At 41.0% G+C, this 13,071-nt stretch overlaps 1 protein-coding gene across 6 annotated transcripts in view; it reads left to right on the top strand.

Annotated features, from left to right (window-relative positions):
* Nucleotides 1-559: 559 nt before the first annotated feature.
* Nucleotides 560-13,071, top strand: part of Raph1 (Ras association (RalGDS/AF-6) and pleckstrin homology domains 1) — a 93,340-nt gene continuing 80,828 nt past the window's right edge. For 4 of the 6 annotated variants that reach the window (XM_029569926.1, XM_029569925.1, XM_017801386.2 and 1 more), the window contains exon 1: nt 560-899. The gene's annotated coding sequence lies outside the window, so the exon portion shown is untranslated. Of the gene's footprint in view, nt 900-1,156; nt 1,788-13,071 lie in introns of those variants that run through there. The other 2 variants (XM_017801387.2, XM_029569924.1) reach the window with 2 other exon arrangements.

Raw genomic sequence — 13,071 nt, 5'->3', positions numbered from 1 at the left:
TTTAAGTAATTTGGAGCTTGGTGGTAAGAAAAAACACCAACACCAGTAAGACAGAAGTCAAGAACACAAGATAAACAGATTATGAAGTTCAGTGAAGGTAATTAAGGATAACTGAAATGTCTAATTTCTAAAACCTTCCCAATACACCACACGAAAATGCAATTTTTGTCAAAATGGGGTTTCCTCTAGCAGCATCTCACTAATTCCAGCTCCAGTCTGTAGGTGCAGGAGGGAGCCGAAGGCGGATGCGCACACCTGGGGGGCAGGTCTGCTCCTCGCCGATTGGCGCCCGAGAAGGGGGGACAGGAGCCCTGGGCCCGCTTCTCGGGAAGGACTGCGGTGGGTGGGGCCGCGGCGGGATTTTCCTCCCGGCCCATTCATTCTCTGATTCACTCGTTACTGAAGGCTGCTCGCGAGGACGCGCACAGGAAAGGCGGGGTGCGGAGGAGGACCCCGGCTGGGTGCGGCCCACAGCCTGAGGGGCGGCCGAAGGGGGTGTGGTGGGCCGGGCCGCGAGGGGGGTTTTTTCGCCGTCTGCGCCGGAAGTGAGCGGTGGCCGCGGCTGGGAGCGAGCGTCTGGGAGCGAGTCGGTCCGCCCTTGGGCCGCCCGGCCCTCAACCCCGCCCCCTGTGCCGGGCGGGACCCGGTCGCTCAGTGATCCGCCGCCGTGGGGCGCTGCGCTGCGTCCACCCCTCCCCGCCCGCCGGCTTGGTCGGTCAGTCAGTCAGTCAGCCACCGAGCGCGCGGCGCGGGAGCTGCGGGGACTCGCAGCGTCTCCCGGGAAGAAGCGCCGCGCCTGGAAAGGAGGCACAGGCGGCTGGGGAGCAGCGGGAGCAGCGGTGCGGTGTCCCGAGCCGCCACGCTGATCGGGGCCGCTGGAGGGCGGAGCAGCTGTAGCGGTGAGTGCTCCGCCGCCTGGCGCCCGAGGTCTGAGGAAGGAGGGAGCGGGCGCGGGGCCGAGCGGTGCTGCCGCCTCCATTTTCCCGGCGCGGCCCTCGGGCGCCGTGCGGGTGGCCGCAGTCCGGGGCGGGGTCGCTGCCCGGTGGCTCTCCGTGGCTGCACTGCGCCTGCCGGCGGGCGGGGGCTGGCGGGGCTTGGGCTGCACCCCGCGCCCCTAGGGGCCGCACCCGGGAGACAATGAGACCTGGCGCCGCCAGGGAGGTGCGGCAGGGCTTCTCCCCGGCCCTGCGGGTGGCTGGGGACTGTCGCCCGCCGTACCGCAGATAGCGGTGGCTCGACCTCGGATTGTTCGCGCTCCGGTGCCTCCAGCCTTCGTAGCTGAGTTCAGTGCCGAGATTCGGAAAGGCGGGGCCGCCTTCTTATGTCTTCTAATTAAGCCGCCTAAGTAATTGCTCCAGTGCTTTTTCGTCCCATCTCGTTTTTCCGCGAGCATTCCCGCCGGAAATCCAAACTGTAGTTCAGTGAAGAAGGGCAGAGAGGGAGGAGGCTACCTTAACAGTATTGGTTAGTGTGCCATCGTTGGAGACGGCCTGAGAGATCCCCTTTTCTGCTTCAGACATTGTCGTAAGGATCGCCCCGCTGTGCCAGCTGGAAGCTGCTGGAGCCTTAGAGCTTGTAGGCAACCAAGACGTGCTTGAGTGGGACATTAAGAGCTTTGGGAAATGGTCTGAGAGTTGCCGCTGCCCTGTGCATGGCTTTGCCTCCGTTCTGTGCGAGAGCAGTTTGGGGTTGACGTTGCCTGCTGCATTTCTCATGGAGATGTGGATAGCCGCCCAAGTCGACGGTCAAGTCCGCGGTGAAGGGACAGTGAAGGTGGCAGGCTAGGGGTGAGGCGCGATCGGACTGTTAAGGGGTGGCATTGTGTCCGTGAGAATATTGAAGTCAGGAAACAGTTGTGAAGACCTACTGAAGCAAGAGGGTTGCAGTGAGTTGCAGAATACCGTGTCTCAGAACAGGTGTAGGAGACACAAATGAACACTATCACACACGCGCGCGCGCACACACACACACACACACACACACAAAACCGTGGAGTGATGGGAAAAGCGCTTTGGAGGAAACCAACATTCCGTTTTATACACTGGAATTGGCTGGCAGCCAATTGTGATAGCGGATAAGCCCTTAACTCTGCAGTAGTTCCCTACCGGTAAACAGGGAGACACCACCTTCCCAGATGGTTGTCAAGCAGGTTGAATGAGATAATGTATTCCAAATGGGTAGCTGTTTGCCTGGCTTGAGGCTTTCCAACACTGGTTAATTCTTCCTTTTCCTACTCCTTGGAGGCGGGGCGGTCTTGAGAGAGTGGGTCAGAAGTGAAGTGGTAGCGGGGCTTTGTAGAGGCTTAGAACAAGGCAGGGTAGAAGAGGTTAATTCTACCTGGGGTCAGTGGGGGAAAATTCATGGAGGCTGCCGGATTTGAGTAGAACCTTAAGGATGGGGCACGATTTTCTTTCCTTTTTTTTTTTAAAAAAGTGTTTTATTAACATATTAATTACACAGTGGGTTTCATTATGACATTTTCATACATGTACGTAATGTATTTCAGTTCCAGCAGGACAGGTAGGAGTTCAATAGATTAGGAGAGGAAAACATTCCACATGAAGTGATAACACCTTACAGAGCTGGATTCTAGAGCTAGGCATGATGGATCATGCCTGTAGTCTCAGCGCGCAGGAGACTGAGGCAAGAGGGTTGCAGTGAGTTGCAGAACACCGTGTCTCAAAAAAATCAAAAAAGGCTGCATTCTGGAGGAAGAACTTTGGAAGGTGGCAAAATAGAGACACCCTTAAAAGCCTTTAGCTTTTGTTGAGTCTGACCTCCAACTGTCTCGTTACTTTGCTTTTTGTGAGGGTGAATTAATTTCCCAGACACAGAACCCTGTTTAAGTACAGAAGTGTCTGCAAAGTTTGATACATGATTTTTTTTTTGTACCAGACATTTTGTGGTATTTGGATTGCTATTCGATTCTGTGTTTTGAACTTAATGAATTTTTTGTCAGTGTTTCTCTGTGATGAATGTTAGCTCTATTTGGTAGAAGCACAGAATTTTTCAGACTCAGGTCTCGCTGCCTGAAAGTAGGAGAAGCAGGCACCTTTTAAGTATGTTTTCACCATTATCATTGCTTTGTTTTCTGACTAGATGTTTTTAACCATTATTTTTAAGGATGATTATGATATTTTTTACTTTTGACTTTTTTACTACCTTTTGATTCTCGCCAAATAAATAATTGGCAGATTAGAAACAAGGATAACAGATTCTTGGATACATGTTTTAAAATCTCATAACTGTATGTGCTTTGGTTTGGAAGTAATTGAATGTCAACATCAGTGTTAATCCCAAATTCTGCTTTTTTACGAAAAACAGTATTAATAAAGTAAGACATGTAACCTCAAGCATATGATTTATTTTGAATTTTTAATTCCTCTACCTTTTAACTGACAAGTTTGGATTAGGTCACTGGTTTTCAAATGGTAATGCTTACTGACCTTAATTTTGAGGAGCTGGGTATTGTGGCACAGGCCTGTACTTGAGAGACTGAGGGAGGAAAATACTGAGTTTGAGGCCAGCCTACATAATAAGACCCTGACTTAAAACAAAACAACAAAAAGAACAATTCAATATTGAAGAGCTTTTGAAAGTTCTGAAGGTGTGTGTCCTAAATTTCATCAAAAGTTGTCGGGCGTGGTGGCGCATGCCTTTAATCCCAACACTTGGGAGGCAGAGGCAGGCGGATCTTTGTGAGTTTGAGGCCAGCCTGGTCTACATAATGAGTTCCAGGACAGCTGGGAGACCCTGTCTCAAAAAGACAAAAAGAAGAAAAAAAAAAAAAAAAAAGGTTTGGGGATCTAACATACTGGCATAGTGCTTCCCTAACATTTATCAAGTCCTGGGTTTGATACATAGCACCACAAAAACAAGAGTCTAACCTAAATGTTTTAAGTCAGGAGTGGCAATCCCTTGAAATCCCAGCATTTGAGAAGCTAAGGCAGGAGGATTAAGAAGATACTTTAAATTTAAAATAACAAAAATGACTGCTATATGATAGGTACTATTTTCAGCACTTTATATGTATTGAATTATTAATCCTCACCATAGCTCTCTGATGGGAGGTTCTGTTAATTGTGAAAACAAGCAGAGATACTGCCCAAAGACTACACAGCTAATGGAGCAACAAAGGTTTAAAACCAGGTAGCCTAATTCTTATATTCTTAACCGCCTTCTTAGACTACCACATAGGAAAATAAAACAATACACTCCTTTTTTAAAAATTGTGATAAAGAATATATAACATAAAATTTATCATTTTAAGCATTGCTAAGTAGTTAATTTTTTCAGTGGCATTAAGTGTATTAACACTGTGTAACTGTTACACTGCCAATTTCTAGAGCTTTTTCATAATCTCAAACTGAAATTCTACTAGTTAGAACAATAAATTCCCACTTACCATGGCAGTCCCTAATAACAACTTACTTTCTGTCTATGATTTTGTCTACTCTGGATATTTCTGTAATAGAGTCATACTTTTCGTTGTTGTTATGTTTGGGTTTTCTTTTCTTGTCTTTCCTTTTGTTTTGTTTTCTGACAGTCTTAACATTTGTAGCCCAGGCGGGACTGGAACTCACTGTGTAGCCCAGGTTGACCTAAGCTAATCACTTTAGCATGTTTGTTTACATTTTTGACACCTTGAAAGCCATGGTACCTTCAGGTTATGTATACTTAATTTTGGGAGTAGGTGGTTCCGGTATTCCTTAGACTAAAGTTTCCCTTACTATCAGCATTTGCTTGTGAATTTTAAGTGAGCCATTGATAGGAAACCTGTAGACTGAAGATTTTTTAAAATTCAGTCTTTATATTATCTATTCATATAAAATTGTCTCAACAATGCTTTTACTATGGCTCAGGTACATAGGCAAGACCAAAGCACATATTTTTGTGGCCATACTTATCCTAAGTCATTGTTTTTCATATAATAATGAACATTTAATAATAAATTCTGATAGCATGTCATAGGTGGTTTTTATAGCTCATAGTAAGTTTTTCTTATTTTCTCTGAAAGCCATTACTAAACATTGTTACTGAGTCAATTTTGAAAGAAAAACTATCTTTTTTTTTTTTTTTTAACTTTTGGAGTGGTGTTCTTGAAGAGTATCTTGAGACTGCAGAGTGAATGTTAAAAGTTTCTGACTAGTCAGGCATGGTAGCACAGGCCTGTAATCCCAGCATTCCTGGAAGACAGCAAGTTTGAGGCCAGCCTAGGCTATATAAATAAGACCTAATCTCAAAAACAGCAAAACTAGCAGCTGCCCAAAACACCAGACATCTGCCTCCTTGTAACTGCTTATCTGGGTGAAGTCAAAACACAGTTTTACAAAAATAAGTGTGTTACTTAGGTGGTCATAAGATTGTAACTAATATCCCTAACTCAGATTTTTCTTCTTGAGTTGCTAGTAAATTAATACAAAATATTTGAACATAAAATAGTTTTTAATAATGATTTAGTGAGTTTAGACAATATTTAGGGTACTATATAAGATTTCATCTGGAAAAGCTTGTGAAATATTAGAAAGCACTCAATATATGATCTTTAAAGCTTCATCTTATGCTCTTATTGCTGTTGTTTTAATCTAAAATATTACACTTTGAGAATGAAGCCATCATTAATGATTTATAAATTGGCTTTGTACAGAGTACTTTTGCTGTTAATGAAATGAATAAATTATCTGCTTTAGTCAGAGCTAGGCATAATAGAAAAATCAGAAATAGGTATTCTCTTCTCCAAAATAGAGAAGAGGCCATTTTGAAGTTTAAGGTAAAAAGAATCAGTAGAGAATGTAATTGAAGAAGCTACATCTGCTAAGAGTCAGGTAGGACTAGATCCCTGAGGAGGGAAGAGATTGGTTTGGAAAAGGAAGACAATTTGGTAAGATTAGGTCCTTGATTGATGTCTTCTCAGTATATAAGACTTAAAATTTAAGTCCTAAGTTAAACACATAAAATAAAAATAATAAATAAAATAAAATAGTTGTTTTCTGAACTTTACATATACCATGGCACATGCACTCCCACATATGCCCGCAGAGGACAGAAGAGGCTGTTGGATCCCCTGGAACTGGAGTTACAGACAGTTGTTAGCTGCCATGTGGGTGCTGGGTTTTGAACCCGGGTCTTCTGCAAGAACAACCATTGTTCTTAACCGCTGAGCCATCTCTCCAGCCCCATAAAATTTTTTTTTTTTTAAAAAAAGAATGGTAGCCGGGCATGGTGGTGCATGCCTTTAATCCCAGCACTCGGGAGGTAGAGGCAGGCAGATCTGTGGGAGTTCAAGGCCAGCCTAGTCTACATAGCAAGTTCCAGGCCAGCTGGTGTTTGGGAGACCCTGTCTCAAAAAGACACCCCCCCCAAAAAGGTGATAACTGGTGAAAATTATGACTGTAAATTGAGTGACAGTTCTAATTTTATGTATGTTGAGGGTCTTTCTGCATAGTCTAGGCTTCCTGCCATAGCCTCCAGGATGCTAGATTATGGGCATGCACCGTCATACCCTACGCTACACTTGTTTGGTCTGATGGAAGGAAGGAGTCACAAGAAAAGCACTATTTATTGATAATTTTTTTCTTAATTAGATTTATTTCATGCTTTTATGCTCTTGTTAAGTTGAAAGGCAACTTAAGTAGGTGGACTTGTAGCCTCCCCTCCCCCGCCGCCCCCCAAAATAACGGCATCTTTGACTGTACTTACCTTTTTTTTTCTATTACACTAGTTGTGTGTGTGCCTGTGTGTCCGTGTATGCCTGTGTAACATGGTGCATGTATGAAGATCAGAAGATAACTTGATAGAGTCAGTTCTCTCCTTCTATCATGTGGATCCCAGGGCATCAAACCTGGGGATTCAGGCTTGATGGCAAGTGCCTTTACCAGCTGAGCCATCTCCCAGGCCTTTGGCTGCCCTTTCTAAATTGAAATATTCATCATTACATTTTTTATCCATCAATTAAACAGATTTGGTGATTGAAGTTTGCTTCTCCTATGTGTCAGTTAGCTATTCTTCAAACCAATGTGAATATTTGTACTTATGTATTAGTAATTGGGTTCATAATCTGTCAAATTTCAGTTTGGAAGACATTCTGAAAATGAGAAATGGCTTCTCTGTTTAGAGTATAGGTATGAATATTTTCTTCAGAATACAGGTATTTTCGTAGTAAAATTTAAAGTGTTCCATTTACCATTAAGGGACTGTGATGTTGAACTTGTGAGTTTTTAAAAAATATTTATTTTTGTGAGTTCAAGGCCAGCCTGGTCTACATAGTGAGTTACAGGACAGCTGGGGCTACAGGGAGACCCTGTCTCAAAAAGACCCAAAAAATTTATTTTTATTTTGTATATTTATTATGAGTTTCGCATGTATGTATATAAGTATACCACGTTTGTGCCTGTTACTCCCATAGGCCAGAAGGGCATAGGATCTCTTGGAACTAGAGTTAGGGTCAGTTGTTAGCTGGCTGGTGGTATCTGCTGTGTGGGTGCTGGGAATCAAGCCTGGGTCCTCTGGGAGAGCTGTAAGTGCTCCTAACCTTTGAGCCATCTCTTCAGCCCCTGAAGTTCTAAAGGTAATGGTTATGCAGCCGCTTATCATCCCAAATGTCAGGATATTTAAAACTCTTTTGATAAATGGTCTCTTCCCTGTAGCATTGGCTGTCTGGAACTCAAATCCTCCTGCCTTAGCCTCTCTCATATTGAGTAGAGTGCTTGTGTTTGTAATAGATAAATGCTTAATTTGTCTTCAAAATACTTTGTCATAAGACAGACAATAAACCTGTTTGGTACAAAATACTAATGTCATTGGCTCTTCATCATCTTCATCTTCTAGTTGCTTTTGAAATTAAACCATATTCTTTACCCAGCTTTATTTTGTTGGGTTTAAAGCAACTGCTTCAGGGAAAGATTATATAATATAAAAGTTTTCCATAAAAACATTGTTTTCTATTAGAGGAGTAATTTGCTATTGAAAACATATCTTCTCTGGAACACTAGTGTCTTATAGCAGCTTACAAAAAAGGTAGATTTTTATTTTATCAAAAAGAGTCTGTCTTGCCAATACCATCAATCACTGTTTCCTCATAATAGAATTAGCAAGTACTAAAATAATTAGAATACTTTTATGTGATGTGTGACTAGTAGATGGTCACAGTGAAGATGCCAGTGCCGTTCTATATGTTAAATATACATTATACCTAAAATATTTATGTGTGGTAAGAAAATGAATAGAAGTAGGATTTTTGATATCCAGTTAATCACCCAACACTCATACCTCCTAGGGTACAATCACATCTGTTTTGAAGCCCCTATATACCATCTTACTGAATTACTACTGTTACTAATGAGCATTTCCATATTAAGTTTCAATTTATACTACATAGGTACCTTATATGATACTTCTTTATTGGGTCAAAGACACTTTTACTAATTGAAAGATAATATTTATGGAAGAAAAGTAGATTATTTTGAGCAAATGAGACCGCGATAAAATTATTTTTGAGACAAGGTCTCATGTAGCCCAGGCTGGCCCCCAACTTGCTGTGTAGTTGGAGATGACTTTAAACTCCTGATCCTCCTGTCTCTACCTCCCAAGTGCTGGAATACAGGTGTATGCCACCATGCCAAGTGTAAAAAAACCCAACACAATTGATATTAGAAGCTTAAATTTGGATTTTTTATTATTTAAGAAATAATTAATTAAATGTACCCATTAAGGGATAGAGAGGTAACTCAGAGGTAGAGCACTTGCCTAGCATATGCATGGCACTACATTCAGTCCCCAGCACAATGTACCCACTAAAGTATTTAATTTGGTAATTCACAGGTTGTTTGATAGACTTACAATTTTTTTGTTGGTGGTGGTAGTTTTTGTTTTGTTGGTTTTTGGGGTTTTTTTTTTGCTTTGTTTTTGAGCCAGGGTCTCTCTTTAGTTGGACTTGCTATGTTTAGCTTCACAGAGATCAACCTACCTCTGCTTTTGGAGTGCTGGGATTAATTAGGGGTGTGCCATCATGCCTCTCCAGTTTGCATTTGTTTAAGGTCCACAGTGATAGAGTAAACATTTTCTTCAACACCTCTATGAAAATATAAAGCATTTCTGAGAATCATGTTCTTTATGTTTTTTAATCACAATTAACTTGACAAGTAAGTTTTGCCTGCCCTGTAACTTTCTGCTTGCTTTAACTGAATATACCTGTGTAGGTTTTTGTCTCAGCTTCTTAAATGCAGATGATACTTTTTTTTTGAGGCAGGGTCCCCCTATAACCCCAGCTGGCCTGACACTCACTATGCAGACCAGGCTAGCCTCGATCTCACAGTGATCCACTGCCTCTGCCTCCCAAGTGCTGAGACCAAAGGGGTGTGCCACCACTCCCAATGTGGATGATACTTTTTTCTTTTTTTTTCTTTAATAACCACATGATTAGAAGAAGCATTTCATTACAGCATTAACATATTCAGTAACAATTTCCAGAGCAAGGATACATCTCTTTCAAAAGTGGCTGTAAATTTTTAGGTTCACAGTTGAATTAATATGGTTATACAATATTCAGCGGCCTTGAACTCACAGAGATCTGCCTGCCTCTGCCTCCCAAGTGCTGGGATTAAAGGCGTGCACCACCATGCCCAGCCTGTTTCCTACATTTTTAATGCTACTAATGCTTACATGTTTGCACATGTGTTTTAATCTCTATGTATCTGATTATTACTAGTCACAGTCGGTTATACTCAGACCCCAATCTTATCTTAAGGAATATGACAACTGAGTGCTGCTAGATGAGGAACAGCTGATCTTCCTAAAACAAGGCTCTCTAGATATGCTGACTAGATTCAGTGGATGGACAAGCACTGGGGAATGGCTGGGGGTGCCGGCAACACAGTGGACAGTAACAGGGATGACAGAGTATATGGGCTCCAGTGGGGCGGGGGGAGTGGCTGTGGGAGGGTGCCATTTGGGAAGTGGGTATATAGATGAATAAGAATGTTTGGGATGTTCCGTATGATATACACACACACAAAAAAAAAAAATCAACAAATTTTTTTTAAAGACTTATATCTGAGGAGGAAACTTAAAAATTTACTTCATGTTAATTAGTAGAGGTGATAAACATTACCATTGAAATCTACCTGATGACTTAATATCCATACTCAGGTGGATGATACTTTTAAGATTTGTGTTACTGCATGTATTGTTAATTCCCCTTTATTATTAAGTAATCTAGTGTACATATATGTGACCATGCCATAGATTGCTTAATCTAGCTTCTTGTTGATGGTCAACTAGGCTGCTTCAAACTTGGGGCTATGAGTGTTTCTGCAGAAGTCATCTCTTGGATAGAGAGTAAGATTGCTAGGCTATGCCAGTAGATGTTCCTCCTTTTAAAAACTTTGTGTTGAAGAACATGTACTAAGAGAAGTGCACATGAGTGCCTATACCAAAGTTGAAGAGCTGTATCCCTGTATTTTCTCCTGAATGAGTTTTATAATTTTAGTCCTTGCATTTCAGTTTGATTCATTTTGAATTAATTTTTAATTATGGTGCAGTGAGGAAATTGAGACTCCCTTATGTCTAGTTGTTTTTATATTATTTGTCAAAAGTTATTTTCCTTTCCCCATTACCTACTTGGACTTTGACATACTTGTTGAAAATCATTTGTGTACATGTGGGTCTATTCATGGACTATCTCTCTGTTACATTGATGTAATTCCCTATCCCTTTGCCAGTACTACATTATCGTAAATATCATTGGAGTTAGTAATGTAAGTCCTTCAATTTTTGCATGATTGTTTTGACTATTCAAGGTCATTTGTTTTTTATACAAATTTTAGAATCATCTTGCTTAATTAATTTATTTTTGTGATTGGCTGGGGATTGAACCACTGAACTATATCCCTAGCTATATTGTTAATTTCTATTTTTTAAGAAAATAATTTTCCTGTGATGTTGGTTGTAATTACATTGACTTCCTAGTTCAGTTTGAGGAGAATTTACAAAATACTACATTTTAAAATACATTCACATTGTGTATCTTCTTTTTAGGTCTTTAATTTCAGCAATTTCTTGCATTTTTTCATATATAACATTTTATTACAGTGTTACATTAACATTGTGTATTACCCTGTTTCTGCTACTTCTTACGCTCAAATTGTCCTTTGAACATACTTTGTTTTTATGATATGAATCAAGATTTGGTGTGGAAATTTTCCAAGTGATAACTTTATTTGATACGGAAAGGGAACTATTTTAATGTGACAATGCTAGAAATAGAAACCAAAGCTCATCTTCAGAAATAAAACTAAAGGAGCTCCCTGAGCTAGGGATTTAGCGCAGTGGTTACCTAAACATTTAAAATTAGAAGTTTAGGAACTGAAGAGATGGCTCAGCAGTTAAGAGCACTGGCTGCTCTTTTGAAGAATGCGGTTCGATTCCTAGCACCTACATGGCAGCTAACAACCATTTGTAATGCGAGTTCCAGGGGTATCTGATGCTGTTTTCTGACCTCTGTGGGCATTGCACGACACAGGTGCACTTATACACATGAAGGCAATACACTTGTACACATAACTAAAAATAATAAATATCAAAAAATAAAAGTAGAAGTTTAAAGCTGTATGTAGTTACTGGCACAATTCTTTTGATTTGTATGGTTTTGGATATTAAAGTGGTCCATATTAACATGGTCTCATCTGTTTTTTGGCAGGGGGGAGGTTTGGGGGTTTTTTTGGCCTTTTTGAGACAGGGTCTCCCTGTAGCCCCAGCTGCCCTGGAACTCACTATGTAGACCAGGCTGGCCTTGAACTCACAGAGATCTGCCTGCCTCTGCCTCCCAAGTGCTGGGATTAAAAGCGTGCACCATCATGCCCGGCCCTCACCTGCTTTTTTAAAAAATTATTTTACGTGTATGAGTGTTTTCTGCATTTTTGTAGGTGCACCACATGCATGCAACCCCTGCAGAGGCTAAAAGAAGGTGTCAGAACTCCTGGAGCTGGAGTTATGAATGGTTTTTAGCCATTTGTGGGTACAGAATGTGGGCCCTCTACAACAGCAGCCAGTGCTCTTCACCACAGAACCATCTCTCCAGCCCCAATGGTCTCATCTTTTAAAACATTTTAAAATTATGTGTTTGTATGTCTGTCTGTCTGTCTGTCTGTGTCTGTGTGTCTGTGTGTGTGCCGCCACAGAAATCTTGCAGGAGTCAGTTCTCTTCTATGTGATTTCCAGGGATCAAATTCAGATTGTTATGCTTGATAGTAAATGTCTTTATCCATTGAGCCATTTGACCAGTTCTGATCCTTTTAGAATCTGAAGAAAAATAGTCTTACAAATTTGAGGCTTACATTTTTACTATTGAACTTTGAGTTTGATATTTTATAGTTTGCTTTCTTTTTTCTTAATATTAACATAGATTAATGTACAAAGAAGAGAATAAAGCATAGTGTTATTACCCAGAAATGGCTACATTTAATTTTTTTCTTAGATATTTGTGTATTTGCATAGCTCACTGGTATACAGTTTAGTTCTGCTTCATTCACTGAAACTGTCTGACTTTCCTGAACATATTTATATGCTGTCCTGTGTATATTTAAATTTCATTTCAAAATAAATTGTTTAAATCCAAGTATAAAACATGATAGACCTGTATATACTCAACCACTATAATAATCAGATGTTTATATTTTGCTTCAAATAATTTTGTTTAAAGAGATGCACAATGAAAATTCCCAAATAATGTGTATTCCCATGCATGTTTTAATGTGTATCTCTGTATTCATAAAATTTCAGACTGATGTTCTGTACTTTTCAATATACTACACTTATCTTGTTTTAAAATGTGGATTTTTTTGTGGTTGGTTGGTTGGTTGGTTGGTTAGTTGGTTGGTTTTAGACAGGGTCTCACTCTGTAGCCCACACTGACCTTGAATTCACAATCCTGTTTTAGCCTCCCAAGTGTGCCTGGATTGCTGGTTTACAGGTGAGTTACCATGCCCAACTTTTTTTTTGAAACAGGATCTTGCTTATAGCTTTGGTTGACCTCAAATTCTCAACAGTTTTCCTGCCTCAGCCTCCTGAGTGCTA

The sequence above is a fragment of the Nannospalax galili genome, unplaced genomic scaffold (genome assembly GCF_000622305.1).
Source record: "Nannospalax galili isolate Female #2095 unplaced genomic scaffold, S.galili_v1.0 scaffold281, whole genome shotgun sequence".
NCBI classification, from domain to species: domain Eukaryota; kingdom Metazoa; phylum Chordata; class Mammalia; order Rodentia; family Spalacidae; genus Nannospalax; species Nannospalax galili.
This window is presented reverse-complemented; position numbering and strand designations above follow the sequence as displayed.